Here is a 20301-nt window from a genome sequence, read left to right as displayed (position 1 = left end):
TGTCCTATAAATATCAATTAAGTCCACCTTGTTTAATGTGTCATTTAAAGCTTGTGTTTCCTTATTTATTTTCATTTTGGATGATCCTTCCATTGGTGAAAGTGGGGTGTTAAAGTCTCCTACTATGAATGTGTTACTGTCGATTTCCCCTTTTATGGCTGTTAGCATTTGCCTTGTGTATTGAGGTACTCATACATTGGGAGCATAAATATTTACTACTGCTATATCTTCTTCTTGGATTGATCCCTTGATCATTATGTAGTGTCCTTCTTTGTCTCTTGTACTAGTCTTTATTTTAAAGTCTATTTTGCCTGATATGAGAATTGCTACTCCAGCTTACGATTTCCATTTGCATGGAATATCTTTTTCTATCCCCTCACTTTCAGTCTGTATGTGTCCACAGGTCTGATGTGGGTCTCTTGTAGACAGTATATATATAGGTATTCTTTTTGTATCCATTCTGCCAGTCTATGTCTTTTGGTTGGAGCATTTAATCCATTTACATTTAAGGTAATTATCAATATGTATGTTCCTATTACCATTTTCTTAAATGTTTTGGGTTTGTTTTTGTAGGTCTTTTCCTTCTCTTGTGTTTCCTGCCCAGAGAAGTTCCTTTAGCATTTGTTTTAAAGCTGGTTTGGTGGTGCTGAATTCTCTTAGCCTTTGTTTGTCTGTAAATGTTTTAATTTCTCCGTCGAATCTGAATGAGATCCTTGCTGGGTAGAGTAATCTTGGTTGTAGGTTTTTCCCTTTCATCACTTTAAATATGTCCTGCCACTCCCTTCTGGCTTGCAGAGTTTCTGCTGAAAGATCAGCTGTTAACCTCATGGGGATTCGCTTGTCTGTTATTTGTTGTTTTTCCCTTGCTGCTTTTAATATTTTTTCTTTGTATTTAATTTCTGATAGTCTTATTAATATGTGTCTTGGTGTGTTTCTCCTTGGATTTATCATGTATGGGACTCTGTTCTTCCTGGACTTGATTGACTACTTCCTTTCCCATATTAGGGAAGTTTTCAATTATAATCTCTTCAAATATTTTCTCAGTTTCTTTTTTTTTCTCTTCTTCTGGAACCCCTATAATTCGAAAGTTGGTGCGTTTAATGTTGTCCCAGAGAGTCTCTGAGACTGTCCTCAATTCTTTTCATTCTTTTTCTTTATTTTGCTCTGCGGTAGTTATTTCCATTATTTCATCTTCCAGGTCACTTATCCATTGTTCTGCCTCAGTTATTCTGCTATTGATTCCTTCTGGAGAATTTTTAATTTCATTTATTGTGTTGTTCATCACTGTTTGTTTACTCTTGTGTTCTTCTAGGTCCTTGTTAACTGTTTCTTGTATTTCCTCCATTCTATTTCCATGATTTTGGATCATCTTTACTATGATTACTCTGAATTCTTTTTCAGGTAGACTGCCTATTTCCTCTTCATTTGTTTGGTCTGGTGGGTTTTTACCTTACTCCTTCATCTGCTGTGTGTTTCTCTGTCTCATTTTGCTTAACTTACTGTGTTTGGGGTCTCCTTTTCATAATCTGCAGGTTTGTAGTTCCTGCTGTTTTTGGTGTTTTCTTCCAGTGGCTAAGGTTGGTTCAGTGGGTTGTGTAAGTTTCCTTGTGGAGCGGACTGCTGACTGTGTTCTGGTGAATGAACCTGGATCTTGTCTTTCTGGTGGGCAGGACCGAGTCTGGTGGTGTGTTTTGGGGTGTCTGTGAACTTATGATTTTAGGCAGTCTCTCTGCTAATGGGTGGGGGTGTGTTCCTGTCTTGCTAGTTGTTTGGCATGGGGTGTCCAGCGCTGTAGATTACTCGTCATTGAGTGGAGCTGGGTCTTAGTGTTGAGATGGAGATCTCTAGGAGAGCTCTCACCGATTGATATTACGTGGGGCTAGGAGGTCTCTGCTGGACCAATGTCCTGAACTCGGCTCTCCCACCTCAGAAGCTGGGAGTGCAGAGTTTATTGAATAACAATTAAATAAAATGAAAATTCAGTTCCTCAATGTACTAGCCACATTTCAAGTGCTGCATAGGCACATGTGGCTGGTGGCTTTTGTACTGGACAGTGCCTCCTGGCCATACTTGATTGGAGCAGCAGCAGCCTTCTAACCACAGCTCAGCCAATCAGTTTCTCCCTTCCAGGAATTTGAATTTTGAACTGAGGTACGTACACAGAGATGGGAAAAGTTTGGCTCTGAATCATGTTAGTGGCAGAATTCCACAAGAAACGTTTGTGAGCAGCTGTTGTTAGGGTCCCCAGAGCTTCCCTGCCTTCTGCCCTTCTAGAGGCCTGGTTGGTGGTTCAATTCTTCTTTGGATTCTGTGAGAGAGCCTAATATATTTCCAGTAAGTTTTTATTTTCCCTTGAGCCATGTCAAGCTGGTTTCTGTTACTTGTAATGACATTAATAAAAAAATAAAATAAACAAAAACTCATAACAAATTTCTTTAAAAGGAGATGCGTAAGAGTACATAATTATGCAGAAGGGTATATACATTTATGCAAAACTGCTTTGAATACCTTAGAAAAATCATAATTGTCCAGGCTATTATCAACTCTCAACAGAATGGAGCAGTATGTAGATGATTCAAAACAGTAAATTGATACAAAAAGAGCATCTATTTGATTCTGGAATGCATTTGTGTGAATTGGGGGTGGGGATGGGGGCAGAGCAACAAGATACAGCTTCCTAATTGTTTTACAGAAAATTTAATCAGCATGAATTCTCCAAGAATGACGTTGATCACACAGCAGGTGCTTGATAAATGCATGTTGATTAATTGACTTAGAATACACCAGCTGTCGGTGAAAGAATGTGATCCACAATCAAACCACTTGACAGAAGAAAGCCAGGATGGCTTTTAAAATTAGTAACAATGTGGAATTCTACATGCAAATAATCCAGAGATGGTGTTGCTGTGTTTGGTTATCTTCCTAGATGAGAAGAAGATAATCATACTCTGCTTTGGGAGGAAGGTATTTAGTGTTTAAGGCTGTAAACCTAGGTAAACATATTCTCCAGTCATTTGCTCTCAGTATCTGGAAGGCCCTTAGGTTGCATACACCACATCTGTGGGAACGAGGGGGTAGGAGAGGCAGATATAATTATAAATGATCTCTCCTGATCCTGGGGAGTTTTGATTTTCATCCCTTCTCAGCATCAGATAAGCAATACTTACATTTCACAGGGTAGAAAAAGAAAAGTTAAAAAAAGTTTCAGAATACCATGTTTAAGTGGATGGAGGTGAACTTAATTAAGCCTCTAGTATTAGTACCCGTTTACAAAAAGTATCAGAATAAAAATACACATAGGGATACAATCGGCCAAATCCAGAATATGGAAAATCCTACAGAACAAATGACCTGGTATTTTCAACAAATAATAAATTCTATAATTACCATATATTATAAATGGCACAATTACATTGGAGGGTAGTCATGCCTCTGGTAGACCGTGTTTTAGGGTGGGTTCCCTCCACACAAATTCTAGCATGGAGAGTTGCATGCAGAACTTCATTAGAGAGATACCTCTGAGTGGGTAAGGAAGGTGGGACTGAACAGTGGAGAAGCTGACCCTGGTGAGTTTTCAACTGAGGCCTCAGTCATTCCATGGGGATTTCTGGAAGGGGGATGACCCTTCAGAGTTGTCCCAAATTGAGGCAAGGGGCCAGATTTTGTATTCATTTGATATGCGCTTCCTCCTAGTAGGGGGTATAACCTTGGGAGAGGCAGATCCCTGCAGCCAAGAGGTGTTCCCACCAGGGGAGGTGGCTGTGAGACAACAGCAGTCAATATTCCCAGCAGCCTGGGGATGAGAGTGCTGGCCCTGAAGGACTCTCATTGGAGCACAATAGTATTCAGTTCAATGCAATGTGGTATAAAACAGAATTAAGTTTTGAGATTATTAGTGACACTTAGCTAATCTTTAACCCATAATTTGCACAATAATAGCTATTTTATTTAAAAATTCTAATGGAATACCACTGTACCATAAAAATTCTGGCATTTAGTCAGTGGCTATAGGGAAATAAACTATTGTGTTATATTCACTTGTTAAACACTTTAGTTGTACTGCCAGTTTTGGAACACTGGGTTGGGGGACACTTTGTTCATTTGCTTCTCAGGCTGCCATAGTTGTTCTCCTCACTGGCCTTTCCTTCCTGGCTTCCTCTGATGACTTCTCATATCTGGCCTGTGAACTTTGGAATGCTGTAAGGCTTAGTTCTTAGACGTCCTTTTTTCCTTTTTGAAAAAAATCTTACCATCATTTCCTAAATATTCCCATGCAGACTCATGGCTTTAAATATCATGTATATTTAAATGATGATGATTCATAGATATTTATCTCCAGCCTAGTCCACTTCCCTGAACTCCAGACTGGTACATCTAGATACTGGTACATCTAGACAGTCAACATCTCTACTTGATTATATACACACTAGTTGGTTATCAACACACATCTTAAACTTGACGTTGTCAAAGCAAGTCCCTTACTTTCTCCCACTCCCATCCCCTGCAAAACTGCTTCCTCCTGCTGTCTTCAAATACCTCAGCAAATAACAACCTCACTCTCCTGGCTACTCAAGCCAGAAATCTTGGACTCATTCCTGAGTATTTTAAAGAAAACTTTGGACATTATGTCAATTCACTCATAGATACTTCATTATACATCTCTAATTGATAGAATTTTTTTCCCCAAGTCATCATCATGCCTAACAAAATTAATGTTATTGTTTAATATCATTTAATAACTGGTCTATATTCAAACGTCCCTAACTTTCACAAAGATGTCATTTTACAGTTGCCTTGCTCAAATTGGGATTGAAATAAAAGAGAAAGTCAATAAACAAATATGAAATATGTCAGGTGGTAATCAATACTGAAAAGTAGGGGGGTAAGTAGTACAGAGTAGAAGGGACTAGTTAGTTGGTCGGCTATTTAACCCAGAGTGCTCAGGAAAGGCCTCTCTGATAAAGTAACATTTGAGTTTAGAATAGTGTTTTAAGGAAGAAATGACCAACTATGTCATATGATGCAAATGGGTTAAATGCAAGGTGAAGACTCATTGTTTAGAATTAGGGAAGTAACCATCAAAAAGCCTTGAAACAGAAACAATTAAAAGTGATTCCAAAAAAAAAAAAGTGATTCCTCCTGGGAAATCGAATTAGGGGTGGGAGGGGATGGGACAGTAGACTATGGTTTCATCATAAGCCCTATTACATTTTTTCCGTGTGTGATTACTGTGATAAAATGTTTTAAAATAATGACATTTTAAGAAAGCAAGAATGGGTTACAATTCATAGTGCCTGTACAAGCACAATAAAAACCTGGTGTTTGAATTATGTCAGTTTCACAGTGATTCCAGAGTGGAATTGGTTATTACAGGATCTACCAGCAGGAACAGCAGAGGAGCCTCATGTAGAGGGGGAGGGGAGAGGGGATGCTGGAGACGGGGCGGGGGAGGGGGGTGGAGAGAAATAAGCTTACTGAAATAAAAGGTTTGGCCGTTAGAGTAATTTTGAGTATGGTACAGTGTATTAATCATATTATTCGCTATCCAATTGTGTCTTAGGAACTTGAGCCAAAGCTCTGGGGAAAGACGGCTATTAATTTAGAAAAGAGTGAAATCTCTGGAGCCTCTGAAGGTGTGAGATGTGCAACGCAGCACTGCTCTGTGGGCGTCTGGAGGTAGCAGGAGATATTGCTCATGGCTCAGCAGACTAGGGACCCAGGCTTCAGACGTACCAAGAAGGATCCTCCTGGGAACCCCAGGACTCCTTGCAGAAGCCCATTAAATACCTGGTGGATTCTGAGAGCTGAGGTCTTGCATTGCTGTGGGTGTAGGCTAAGCTAGAAAAATACTGTTTTCTTAATGTTATCATAACCCCTAGCAGCCACAGGCTGGCATGGCCTGTAAAAACGTGATCAGCATAGCTGATTTTGTAGAAAAAGCATTAAGGGAGACAAACAGTATTTTATCATGATTAAAGATACATTTAAAAATGGAAACATATATGCTATAATGGTAAGTCTCAGATGTAATCCAACAATAAAACAGAATTTTGAATTGACAGAGATGCAAGGATAAACCTTTTTGGTTGAGGCATTATGGGGGATAACATGGGGTTAGATTCTACTATTGTTTCCTACTACTGATTGCCCTGCCTTTGAAAGGATTATGTGATCAGGTTTAGCCTTATGACTTGCATTGGCCTAAGGAATGCATGGAGAAGTGATGTATGCCCCACATCTGAGCAGACGCTTTAAGAGACATCCTGTGGTTCACCCATGGAACAGTGTGTCTCACATAGAGGCTGTTCCTTCAGTCTACATCCTGAAATAAAGATCCCAGAACAGAGCTGTAGCCAACAGGTGCAGTAAAGGAGCACTAAACCATTGCTGCTGTAAGCCACAAGGATTAGGGGGATGGTTTGTTCCACAACATAACCTAGTGAAAGCTAACTAATACACAGTATAATCGTCAAACCCTTTTGCTACCAATACCTAGAAAAGCTAACTGAGTTATAATAAACATAATTTTAAATTCAAATTTAAACTCCACCAGGACCTCAAATTAAGGGGATACTAAAACAAAGGGTAAGTGCTTGAAATGATACTGCAGCTATAAATAGTAATAAGGAAAAAAAGAGAAATGCAATAAATTAACACAAAAAAATCTAGAAAAGGAAATGGGTAATATCTTAAGAACAAGCACAAAAAGGGAAATATTAAAAATAAAAGCAGAAATGAACAAATTGAGCAATAGAAAGCAGAACACTAAATACATGTACCCAACGACTATATCTATTCATTTAAAAATTGTTTCTAAAATGTATCCCTTCCCTGTTGTGGTCCCTCTCTCTTACTGTTAGGCTTAATTTACAAACTGTCATGGATTTGATTTTCGCTTTGAGAAAACGAATACATTTTTAGTATGCCAAAAAATAACATTTAATAACAATGAATTAAGGTTACATATAGAAACTATTTAAATTCTGAACAAATTCTGCTTCCTTTAAAAATGAAACCGAATTGGGACTTCCCTGGCGGTTCAGTCATTAAGACTCTGCACTTCTGCTGCAGGGGGTGCGGGTTTGATCCCTGGTTGGGGAACTGAGATCCCACATGTCATGAGGCGTGGCCAATAAATAAATAAATAAATAAAAGAAACAGAATATATTCTCCATCAGAAACTCTACATCTTGACCATAGAGTTGTCATGATCAAGGTCAGTGTTTTTCAGCTGAAGGTTGCAACCTGCTAGTGAATCATGAAATCAGTTTAGTAGGTTGAAATTTACACTAATAAAATAGAAGAGAATAGAATTGAAAATATCAGAGTGTAATACATGTAGTAAAGCTAAATACTGTTTCAAGAAACATTAGTTTCAATTATATAATTTGTGTGTGTGGGAATGTGTCTATGTCCTAGGTTGAAATAAAAATGTGTATCTTACTGTGGGTGGGCTGGAGTCAAAAAAAGTTTGAAAGTCACTGATTTAGGTCCCTGAAGTTGAAAGTAATGTTCAAAATATTTTACAACTGGTTAAGTTGGGTGTAGCCCAGTCAGAACTAAAGCTGGGGACTTCCGTGGTGGTTCAGTGGGTAAGACTCTGCACTCCCAGTGCAGGGGACCTGGATTCGATCCCTGGTCAGGGAACTAGATCCCACGTGCATAACGCAACTAAGACCCGGCACAGACAAAATAAATAAATAAATAAATAAATAAGAACTAAAGCTGGCTGCTGTGTTGGGACAGGGCTCCAGGGAACTTCACCATGCCAGGGGTTACCCCTTTGTTACTGGATTGAGAGTCCCAAGAGGAGGGTCAGGATGGCTGAGGCAGCAGTGGGCTTGGGGCAATGGCTTTGTAGGTATATCAGTTTTCTATTTTTGCAGTAACAAGTTGCCATAAACCTAGAGGCTTAAAATAACACAAATTTATTATCTTACTGTTCCGTAGGTCAGAAATTAGGCACAGGTCTCACTGACCTGAAGTCAAGGTATTAACACAGCTATCTTTCTTTCTGGAGGCTCCAAGAGAGAAACTGCTTCCTTGCCTTTTTCAACTTCTAGAGGCTGCTTACATTCCTTTATTTATGGCCCCCTTCCTCTGTCTTCAAAGCCATCAATATGGGCTTCCTTGGTGGCGCAGTGGTTGAGAATCTGCCTGCCAATGCAGGGGACACGGGTTCGAGCCCTGATCTGAGAGGATCCCACATGCCATGGAGCAACTGGGCCCATGAGCCACAACTACTGAGCCTGCGCTCCACAACAAGAGAGGCGACAACAGTGAGAGGGCCGCACGCCACGATGAAGAGCGGCCCCCGCTTGCCACAACTGGAGAAAGCCCTCGTGCAGAAATGAAGACCCAACATATCCAAAAATAAATAAATAAATATATAAATTTATTTTAAAAAAAAAGCCATCAATATTACATCTCCCCTCCACCCTTCTTGCATGGTCACATCTCACTCTAATCACAGCTGAGAAAAAGTCCACTTTTAAAGACCCATGTGATTAGATTGAGCCCACTGGATAATCCAGAATAATCTCCTTATTTCAAGATCCTTATTCGCATCTGAAAAATCGTTTTTTGCCATTTAAGATAACACTTTCACAGGTTCTAGATGTGCAGGAAATGGACATCTTGGGGACCATCATTCTTCCTACCACCATAGGTATGAAAATGTCTCGTTATTTGAAGAAACAGCACAGCCACACCTGTGCAGACTGCCTGACTGGAACTAAGTGCAGATCATCTGTGAAACGACCCCTCTGGAATCTCTATGCAGTTCTCTGTGACTGTGTCTTGAATGTTCACCCTATTATCTCCAAGAGGAGAGAGGGTTAAGTTTAAGTTACACAAACCAATATAACTTAATCCACTGCTTTCACCTTTCCAGTATTTTCCTAGGAGGATTAACTATGAATGGGTTGACTACTTCAGACCCAGGAGAACTGGGAGAGAATGGTGCACAAACTTAAGAAAAGTATCTGACAGAAATACTCTTCTTTTTATCATGTGAAAATTTAAATATATATATGAACTTATTTCCATATTAATTTTCATTGATCATATAGTATGCATTTCATGATGACAGCAAGTAGCAGCTTTAAAAAAATGAAGCTCTAGAAAGATATTTCAACTTTAATAATTCTAAAACATTTCATAATTCTGAAAGAAGTTTCTAGAACAGCACTGCAGAGTGGTATCCCACAAAATATAGTCATAAATTTAAGATACATATATATTATATATGTATATATAATATATATACACGCATGTCCTGGCAGGAGCAAAGTTCATTTTAAAAGATAATGCTCTACATTCATAAGATTTAAAAAATTAAATTTGCTTTACTACAGAGCAGAATTTTCAGAAGAATCTTTGAAAGGATCTATACATGTTTAGTCATAGAGTAATCATCCTGCCCAGCATTGCTCATTGAATGTTTTTTATGCCAACTAACAAAATAGGAATTAACTCATTTTTGAGTCATATAAGCCATAAAGCCCCAGTGAACTCTAATAAAGCATTTTGTGAATCAGAGTGAAAGTGGTGGAAATATAAAGAAGTTAAAAAAAATTCCACATCAGGTATCAACTGATGGTAATGTGAGCCTTTTACAAACTCTAGTGGATGTGCCTGGATGGAATTTGAAAAGAAGTTAATTTGGGGACGACTCTATTTGGCTGTTTCACTTGTCTAAAGACACTGAAGGTGCTAATTTATGTAGCTTTGTATTTTTGCTGACTCATTTTTCTTCCATTATACAGGAGAATTTGCATATAATTAGCAAGCTAGATTCCTGCCTCACCCCCAGTTTCTTATGAAACTCATTGGCTCTTGCTACTCAGACAAAAAGAAAGGTTTTTATTGTTGCCCTACCTCCACCCTCAATTTTAGAGACAAAATATTTTTTTATTAGAAAGAGGAAGTCTTTTGCAAAATCCATACTGGCCTTTCATCAAGTTAATTATCCATGTGTCTGCCCCTGGACCTGTTCTGTCCTGTCCATTCTTCCCCTTTTCAACCATCCTTGACTCTCTGTCTTGTGCTAGTACCATCTTAATAAGTCTCAAAAGCAAGATTTCCCAAGAAATGAAGGGAAAGTGATTATTGCTATACACTTATCCAATCCATTCAGAAGTAATTTTATACCAAATGTAATTGATTAAAATGATTAAGGATCTACCTGAGAATATTACTGTGCCAATTATTTTTCTGCTGGCACAATGCCATACTCTCTCTCCCTTCTGTATTCCATAATCGTAGGGGCTAGAAGCCTGTAACTCCATTCCCCAGAATCCTTTACTAACTAGCTACCGGTCAGGTTTGGCCAATGGGAGTCACTGGCAGGAGAAAAGAAGAAGCCATTTTAAGACTGGTACCAGTGGTAGAGGGGTCTCAACAGCAGATTCAGCACGGGCCACAGGGTGCCCGTTCTGTGGAGGTGGAGTTCCTGCACGGCTACCCAGTAACCTCTGGCAGCAAATGCAGCTGCAGGGCTCCAGCCTAAGCATGGTGGTAGCAGCTTTCTCAACTCTGGGTAACATTCCTTCTTTTTTCCTCTAGCCCTCCCAACACCTTTGTAACCATTTCTTAGAATTAAATCCCTTTCTGTTTGAACTACATACAGTGGTTTCTGTTTTCCTGACTGGACTGATTGAATGATTATAGACCAAATTATTTCCTAAAGTATCAGAGCTTTGGGAAATTGCAATGTTTGTAAGTGAAAATAGTGGAACATTTCTCTGGAAACCACTGCTCCCCATGAACTGTTATCAGGCAAGTTTTACACAGTTCTTAGTCTTAAGCACATGAGGCTCCACACAAATGTAATGGATCATGGAGTTTGAATCCTGTTTTGGGGGTACAAATGAGATAGCCAGTGCGTGGTTTGGATACCCTGAACATTGGCTATGGGCATCAGTGAAAGTCCTTGGCCTATGGGTAATACAAATAGCTTGGTTCATCTGCTGTTCAGATACTCCAGACTAAGATCTCAGGGTCTGGTAGTTCCTTGAAAATTCATTGAGAATATTTAGTAATTTGCAAGTGGGGAATTTCCATTTTGGGGAGAGGAATACAGAATACTTTAAAAAAAATTTATTTATTCATTAATTTTGGCTGCATTGGGTCTTCATTGCTGCGCGCGGACTTTCTAGTTGTGGCAAGCGGGGGCTACTCTACATTGCGGTGCACGGGCTTCTCATTGTAGTGGCTTCTCTTTGTTGCGGAGCACGCGCTCTAGGCCCACAGGCTTCAGTAGTTGTGGCACGCAGGCTCAGTAGTTGTGGTACACGGGCTTAGTTGCTCCCCGGCATGTGGGATCTTCCCAGACCGGGGATCGAACCCGTGTCCCCTGCATTGGCAGGTGGATTCTTAACCACTGCACCACCAGGGAAGTCCCCAGAATGCTTTAAAGAGCTCAGAAAAATGTTTGGAAATAGGTGGATATATAAAATTGAAATAACATTCATATGTACTAACAATACTCAGTTTGAAATATGTAATTAGAAAGGAATCCTAATGTGTAATAGCAGCAGATATGAATATATGTTAATGAACTTTAATGGAAAATATATCACCAATATGAAGAAAATTAGATCTTCCTGAAAGATATTAAGTACAAGAAAAGTAGTACCATATTTTAGACTAATATTTTAATAATGCCATTCTCCTACCAATTAAAATACTTAAAGCAAATAGGCAAAATCCCAATTTAAAATACTTTCAAAGAACTTGATAAAATAATTCTGAAATTATGTGAAAAAATAAACAGGTAGGGAATTCCCTGGCGGTCCAGTGATTAGGACTCCACGCTTCCACTGCAGGGGGCCCGGGTTCCATCCCTGATAACTAAGATCCTGCAAGCCATGCGGAGTGGCCAAAAAAACCCCCAAAACAATAAAACAAAAACAGGTAAAAATAGTTAGTATCCTTAGCCATCATAAAAAATTATCTTACATTACATTAACTTTTAAATGAGGCAATCATACAAAAATAGATAAATAAAAAGGATTGTCTCATGTTTTATATTATTTCCTGTGTTCACACTATTATTTTGTTAGCAAAATGTTTTCCTAAGAAGCAAAGAAAACTTAAATTTTATATCATGAATTGTGAGTTGGTGGGGACCAAGGTAATAAGATTGCATTTTATCAAGAAGCTAGACTAATCTTCTCAGTTACTGATCTGAGTGGGGTGTAGCATCTCCTTTCTGAAGAGTTTGTGAGTCACTTCTCTCAACCCTATTAGAATGGACTCAACCACCAGACTCAGCATCTTTATAGAAACTTGTTCTTTTAAGTACCCAGCCAGTCCAATATTTCGATGTTTTCAGTATCTGGACTCCAGTCACAAATAATTTCATTTAAAATTAGCCTTTTAAAAAAATAGGTGGCTACCACTATTCTCAACTACTAAAGCTTCTGACTTGAATGATGAATTAATTTATTAAATGATGAAGCTTTAGCTTCAAATGAGGGGTTATTCCAATCTCTCTAAAATAGTACTTTGCAATCTGTTAATCAAAAGATAATTAACTGAAATCATTCCCAGATCTTATTAGGTCATTTGAAATCATAAAACTTGTCAAGTATACATTCAGATTGCTGCTATAGAAATACAAGAAGCAGGACATGTAGGATTGTTACAATAACATAACCACCAAATCTTAAAATTTTAATAATAGTGGCACTGGATGTGGAGAACACATGTAAAACTGGTGTATACTGAAGTGCACATTTTTAGAAAGTTTAAAGTATAATTTGGCTTCATCTTGAAAAGCAGTTCAATGATATAGCTGCAGTTTCCTTACTAAAGTGCCAATTCTATTTTTATAAATTCTCATTAAAAATTTTTGCAAATTCTTCTTGATCATATTTTACCCATGATCATCTTACTGTTATGATTCTGATATAATTATCCATCATTCTACATGGCAAAATGTTCATGTCCAATTTTTAAAGCAAATCACTTTTTTTTTTAAAGAAAGTACCAAAAATTCAGTAGGTTTGGATACAAAATTACAAAGACACCTAACGACAGAGCTAAAAGCATGTAAACAAAGTGGAACAACAACAACAGCAAATGCCAAGACAGGAAAAACAGAATACGTCTCAGAATGGCGAAAGAAGGTGGCTCAGCTGGGAGGTAAGTATTAAACCAAGTTTTTAAAATGCAAGTGTATTCACAAAAATAAGCTCAAAATGGACTAAAGACCTAAATGTAAGGCCAGAAACTATCAAACGCTTAGAGGAAAACATAGGCAGAACACTCTATGACATAAATCACAGCAAGATCCTTTTTGACCCATCTCCTAGAGAAATGGAAATAAAAACAAAATAAACAAATGGGACCTAATGAATCAAAGCTTTTGCACAGCAAAGGAAACCATAAACAAGACCAAAAGACAACCCTCAGAATGGGAGAAAATATTTGCAAATGAAGCAACTGACAAAGGATTAATCTCCAAAATTTATAAGCAGCTAATGCAGCTTAATAACAAAAAAACAAACAACCCAATCCAAAAATGGGCAGAAGACCTAAATAGACATTTCTCCAAAGAAGATGTACAGACCGCCAACAAGCACATGAAAGAATGCTCAACATCATTAATCATTAGAGAAATGCAAATCAAAACTACAATGAGATATCATCTCACACCAGTCAGAATGGCCATCATCAAAAAATCTAGAAACAATAAATGCTGGAGAGGGTGTGGAGAAAAGGGAACCCTCTTGCACTGTTGGTGGGAATGTAAATTGATACAGCCACTGTGGAGAACAGTATGGAGGTTCCTTAAAAAACTAAAAATAGAACTACCATATGACCCAGCAATCCCAACACTGGGCATACACCCTGAGATAACCATAATTCAAAAAGAGTCATGTACCAAAATGTTCATTGCAGCTCTATTTACAATAGCCCAGAGATGGAAACAACCTAAGTGTCCATCATCGGATGAATGGATAAAGAAGATGTGGCACATGTATACAATGGAATATTACTCAGCCATAAAAAGAAACGAAATTGAGCTATTTGTAATGAGGTGGATAGACCTAGAGTCTGTCATACAGAGTGAAGTAAGTCAGAAAGAGAAAGACAAATACCGTATGCTAGCACATACATATGGAATTTAAGAAAAAAAAATGTCATGAAGAACCTAGGGGTAAGACAAACCTACTAGAGAATGGACTTGAGGATATGGGGAGGGGGAAGGGTAAGCTGTGACAGGGCGAGAGAGAGGCATGGACATATATACACTACCAAACGTAAGGTAGATAGCTAGTGGGAAACACCCGCATAGCACAGGGATATCAGCTCGGTGCTTTGTGACCGCCTGGAGGGGTGGGATCGGGAGGGTGGGAGGGAGGGAGACGCAAGAGGGAAGAGATATGGGAACATATGTATATGTATAACTGATTCACTTTGTTTTAAAGCAGAAACTAACACACCATTGTAAAGCAATTATACTCCAATAAAGATGTAAAAAAAATACAAGTGTAAATAATTTTGGAGAAGTGAGCAGAGACTGATATTGATTCTCAGTTGTCAAAATACCGGCAAGTGAAATTTATTTATGCATAATAAGGAAATGTTTAGTGGTGAAAACATTCTGGATTTTTTAATGTATCCCTACTAATTAAATTTTGTACCTTGAAAGCTGGGCTGTCCAGTTTGGTAGCCACTAGCCACAAGTGGCTATTTAAATTTAAATTAATTAAAAATAAAAATTTAGTTTCTCATTTGCACTAGCCACATTTCAAGTCCTCAGAGCCACAGTAGACATTGGACACAGAAACAGAACATTTCCAACATGGCAGAGAGTTCTGTTGAACAAAGCTGTGATCTGTCAGAAGAGCCATAATGAATTATGAATATTATTCATCTGGAAGCTTACCATAACTATTTGCCATGAGCTACTTCTAGAGGCAAGATGTACACCTAGATAAAACAAGAGTCAAAATTCTTTATTGCCTTTTTCTTCCCCCCCAAGAAATACACTTCCTTGGAATATTATTATCTACCAGCACCTAAGAAATGCAATAGCTTATTGTGAAAAATATATAGGCAGCAACTTTTGACTTGGTATAACATTTCAGATGCTGAATCACTAGGCATAATTTTTCTCACCATGATTGAGCAGAACAGCTGAGAAAAATAAAGGATTTTGTCTGCTTTATGTAATAGTATAACCCAGAGCACACTCAGACAGAGATAATCTTTTATAATGGGTTTGGCAGGCATTTCTTTAACATGTTGGGGTGGGGGAAATAACCTTTATTACAGTTCTTTAAGGTTTTGAATTATAAAACATGTTTAATACAAGCATTTGTTTATTTTCATTTAAATTTAAAAAACTGCATTCTTTTCTGATCAGCCTTAGAAACATAATAATAATAAAATAGATAAAAATCATTACATATTTATTCCAGAACATAAAACAGAGAAAATGATTGGGTGTTATCCAATTCTTTTATGAGCTAAACATAGCTCCAACACTATAATCTAATAAAGATGTGACACGGAAAAAAAATTTAGACAGACCTAACTTATGAATGTTAGACACAAAATAAATAAAATGCTAGCAAATCTAGTTCAAAATACACTAAAACTTTAACCCATTGAAATCAAGGAGAATTTACCTTAGACTGGAAAGCTGACAATACGAGAAAGCATTAATAAAATAACCATATCAATTGATTAAATAAGAAAAATCATATGATCCTCTCAGTAGATGCTAAAAGGCCACCAGGTGAAATTCAACATCCATTTATATTCTTAATAAAAACATATTACTATATAAAATTAAAATAAACACGATGAGTGTCTATTCCAAATAAAAAGTCAGTTAAACATACTAAAGATACATTATTTATCATTATTAAATATTTCATATTTTATGCCATTTTTAGCCAATGTAATGAAGTATGAAACAGAAATAAGAGAAATAAATAGAAGAAAGGCAAGCACAAGAATTTTGTGATGCTTTCCAGATTAAGTAATTCCACAGCAGGGCAATTAAAAAGAACTCATAGTTATTTCTTAATAAAAGAATGCAGAGTAAATATTAACCCTGCAGAAGTCAATATATTTCTATGAAATTGTCAAAATCCAGTTAGCATACATGTAAAATAAACCTGTTCCCAAGTGAAATTTTTAATGAGTGATGTGCATGATCTTTATAAGGAAAACTGTAATCTTTAGTGAAAGATATAAATGGAGACAAATAAATAGGGAAAACATGTTCTTTCATGGGAAAAATAAATAGTATGAGGATCTTACTTTTTTCAAATTAACTTATAATTCTGATGCAATTCCAATTCAAACATTATTTTTGGAGCCCTGGAGATTCATAGAAAAAAATGAAAATATAAAAGATATTTAATCTGATAATAAAATGCATCAGATAATAAATGACATTACTATCAGATAATGAAATACATCACTATGGTTTAAAACAATGCCTTTGACTAATCTGCCCGACCCCCACCCCCCCACCCCCGCACTACTAATAGGAAACAAAGTTCCCTAAAACCTTTGGGCCATCCTGAAGCTGGGTCTTGGTAGGCATAGATTTCGTCTCCTTTTTCTTTTTCCCCGTGGTCTGCCATCTGGTGGCCTCAATTAGCAACTACGTTTTCACTGCTGCAAGATGCCTAGGGTTGGCTGTTACCCTTTAGTTTACACTTGTTCTAGTTAGCCAAAGAATTAGAGTTGCGTGCCTGAGTCAAAGGGCACTAAATGACATCTTCCAATCTTACGTAAAAGAACTCTATATAAAATGACATAATGGGTTTGGAAAAAATGTTGGTAATTGTTGAAGCATGGTGTTTCTTTGGTGTATGTGCAAATCTGTATAATAGAAAGATAAAAAGAAACAAAACAAATATTGCTTTCGGGGCTTCACTTGGTGGCACGGTGGGTAAGACTCCGTGCTCCCAATGCGGGGGGCCCAGGTTCGATCCCTGGTCAGGGAACTAGATCCGCATGCATGCCGCAACTTAGAGTTTGCATGCCACACACAACTAAGGAACTCACATGCCACAACTAAGGAGCGGGTGAGCCGCATCTAAGGAGCCCGCCTGCCGCAACTAAGACCCGGAGCAACCAAATTAAAAAATAAATAAATAAAAGAGTAATATTCTTTAAAAAAATTATTGCTTTCACAAACATAAATGGCCAATTAATATATGAAACATCCTCAGCCTCATTAACAATTAAACACTGGTAAATTAAAACAAGAAAATTTTTTTTTACCTTTCAGATTAAAAAAAAATCACGAAAACACTAACGTTTCTGGTGCTGAAAAGGTGTGGAAATATAAACACAATCTTTTGGTGAGAGTGTCAGTTTGTATTGCCTTTTGGAGGGCAATTTGGTAATACTGATGGAAAATTTTATTGTTCCAAAAATGTTTCATATCCTTACACCCAGAATTCTAATTCTCTTTTATGAAATGACTTGGCAAGAATGCAAAAATACATGTACATTGATGTTTAATGTAGCAATGTTTATAAGAGCAAAATATTATAAATGAATAAGATATTCATTTTAAAAAGGTACATCTAGGGATTCCCTGGTGGCGCAAGTGGTTAAGAATCCGCCTGCCAATGCAGGGGACACGTGTTCGAGCCCTGGTCCGGGAGGATCCCGTGTGCCGCAGAACAACTAAGCCCATGAGCCACAACTACTGAGCCCGTGAGCCACAACTACTGAAGCCCACGTGCCTGGAGCCCGTGCTCTGCAACAAAAGAAGCCACCGCAATAAGCCCATGCACCGCAAGAAAGAGTAGCCCCCGCTTGCCTCAACTAGAGAAAGCCCGCACGCAGCAACAAAGACCCAAAGCAGCCAAAAATAATAACTAAAAATAAAATAATTTATTAAAAAAAAGGTACATCTGTATAATGGAATACCATGCATCCATTTGAAAGAACAATTTCTTTGTATTAATACTGAAAGATCCTTGGAAAATGAAGTAAAAGCAAGTTAGACAAATGGGAATGGCCTCATTTTGCTTAAAGAAGATAATAATATATGTCAATAGGCATATTAAAAAAATCTGGAGGCCGATAACCAAACAATCACAGTGACTTTTTTTTAGGTGGTAGGAAAAATAGAAGACTTTCACTTTCTTCATTGTGTAGTTCTATACCGTTTGAGTTTTTTTCAATATACATATACAATCATCCTTTGGTATCCATGGGGGATTGGTTCAGGACCCCTGTGGATATCAAAATGTGTGGATGCTCAAGTCTCTTATGAAAAATTGCATAGTATTTGCAGTATTTGTATATAACCTATACATATCCCCCTTTATTTTAAATCATCTCCAGATTACTCCTAATACCTAATGCAATGTAAATGCTATGAAAATAGTTGCCAGTGCGGCAAATTCAAGTTTTGCTTTTTGGAACTTTCTGGAATTTTTTTTCAAGTACTTTTGATCCACATTTGGTTGAATCTGAGGAAGCAGAACCCGTGGATATGAAGGGCTGACCATATGACTTTTCCAACAGAAGGAGTAATAAAGATAACATTTAAAAATGAATAGATAAAAGAGTGTTCCCCTGCCATCCTTAAAAAATATTCCATTTTTAAGCCCGCTTCCCTACTGCCTCTGACATCAGGATGGTTCCCAGTCAGGGTATCTGATTCCACCTCTTCTGAAGGTGGAAGAGGCTTCTGTCATCCTTTTTTGCTTGAGAGACTTGATCTCAATGTTCTGGGCTCCAAATATGAACCTTGAAATTTTCTTTATCATCTTTCCCAGATATTCAAAACGGGACTAAAGCAAATAGGACACTCACTGGCTTCCTTACTATGCCAGAAGCCCAAACTATCAAGTTTATCAAGTCCAAACTAGTGGCCTCCACAGTGGGTCCACAAAATTATCCATTGGCACTCAGGGAAAAAGTATTAGAATTTCAACCTATATATTTTTATCTCATCCTTTGTTAATTTCAATTTTCAACTTTTGTTTTTTTTAATTATACAGTATACAATTGTTTATATTCATATATGTATATGTACAGGTCCATAAGTCATTAGTAAATATATATTCAAATATTAAGAGGAGTATTCAAAATTTTTTTTACTGATGAAATATCTGGTCAAAAAAATTTAGAGGCCATTTAATTTAGGCTATAGCTGCTTTTAAGAGAGAGAACTAAAAGCAGATCTAAGATGCATATAAACATGTTCTATAAATTAGTCATCCTCCCCAAAGTCACTAATATAGTAGTTAAAAGAAAAAGAGAAAATAGATAAGAAAACACAATGGAAGACAAATGCAAGAGTCAATTTAGCACATAATCCAAGGTAGAAGGGAAGAGAAGAAAGTAATATAGCAAAATTATCTACATATACACAAATAAGACAATGAAAAAACCTAATGACCAAAGAAACGGAGGTGAAAGAAAAAGAGTAATTCACACAAAGATCCTGAACATTTAGAGATGAAATGAAAATAAGCAAACTATCATACAGTTGGAATTTATAATGTACCGTATCTGGAGCTCTTGGTTTCTAGCATGGTGCTTGGCACACAGTATGCACTCAATGAGTAAAGAAAGGATTCTAAGCCATGCCATTTCACACCAAATGTATGTGCTGAGTCACAATCTGAAAAGTCATTGTATTTTCATTTCTTTGCTGTTATTTTAAATCAAGTTGTTGAACATTTTATAGATTATGAGCAATAAGACATTGAAAAGGGAATGGAAATTCTGTGATGCTACATCTGCAAATGCAATAAAAATCTAAGGATTCACTGGAGAATTTGAAGATATGGCAGGTAATTATTTATTTGCCAACCCATGGAAACCTCCTCCATCCCTTTGCTGTTATATAAACCAAATAATCAAGACTATTTGGAAAGAAACTATAATTTAGAACTTCTAAAAAGTCTTTCTATAGCCAGAATAAAAGCAATTTAGAGGATTAAAGCAGTGACCTTTTTTCCCTTCTTTACTTGAAAGCTGAATTCATACCATTTGAAGTAGTAATTAGGTAGTTCATTAGAGCTGTTTTATATGTTCTATAAATTACATATGAAAATGACACTTCTGTTGCATTGGTATTTTTAAGCTTATTGCTAATAATAACTTTAAGCCATCTGATCTAGAATGCAAGCATATTTTGCTAAAGTTAAAAAACCCCCACTCTGCCAGTAAAAACCCCACCTTTACTGTCTCCCGCAGGAACAGAAAAGAGAAATGGATTGTTTTCAGGCGAATATGAGGCTCTATGTACTCCAGTCATAATTCACATGTTCATCAAATACTCATTGTGGGTCTCTT

The 20301-nt window shown here is 37.3% G+C and overlaps 1 protein-coding gene across 2 annotated transcripts in view; it reads right to left on the bottom strand.

Moving 5' to 3' along the window:
- CCDC88A (coiled-coil domain containing 88A) overlaps nucleotides 1–20301 on the bottom strand; it is a 193856-nt gene that overhangs the window by 168467 nt on the left and 5088 nt on the right. The gene's annotated exons all lie outside the window — the stretch shown is intronic.

Source organism: Globicephala melas, chromosome 12, assembly GCF_963455315.2.
Source record: "Globicephala melas chromosome 12, mGloMel1.2, whole genome shotgun sequence".
NCBI lineage: Eukaryota > Metazoa > Chordata > Mammalia > Artiodactyla > Delphinidae > Globicephala > Globicephala melas.
Note: the sequence above shows the minus strand (reverse complement) of the source record. Positions and strands in the feature narration are given on the sequence as shown.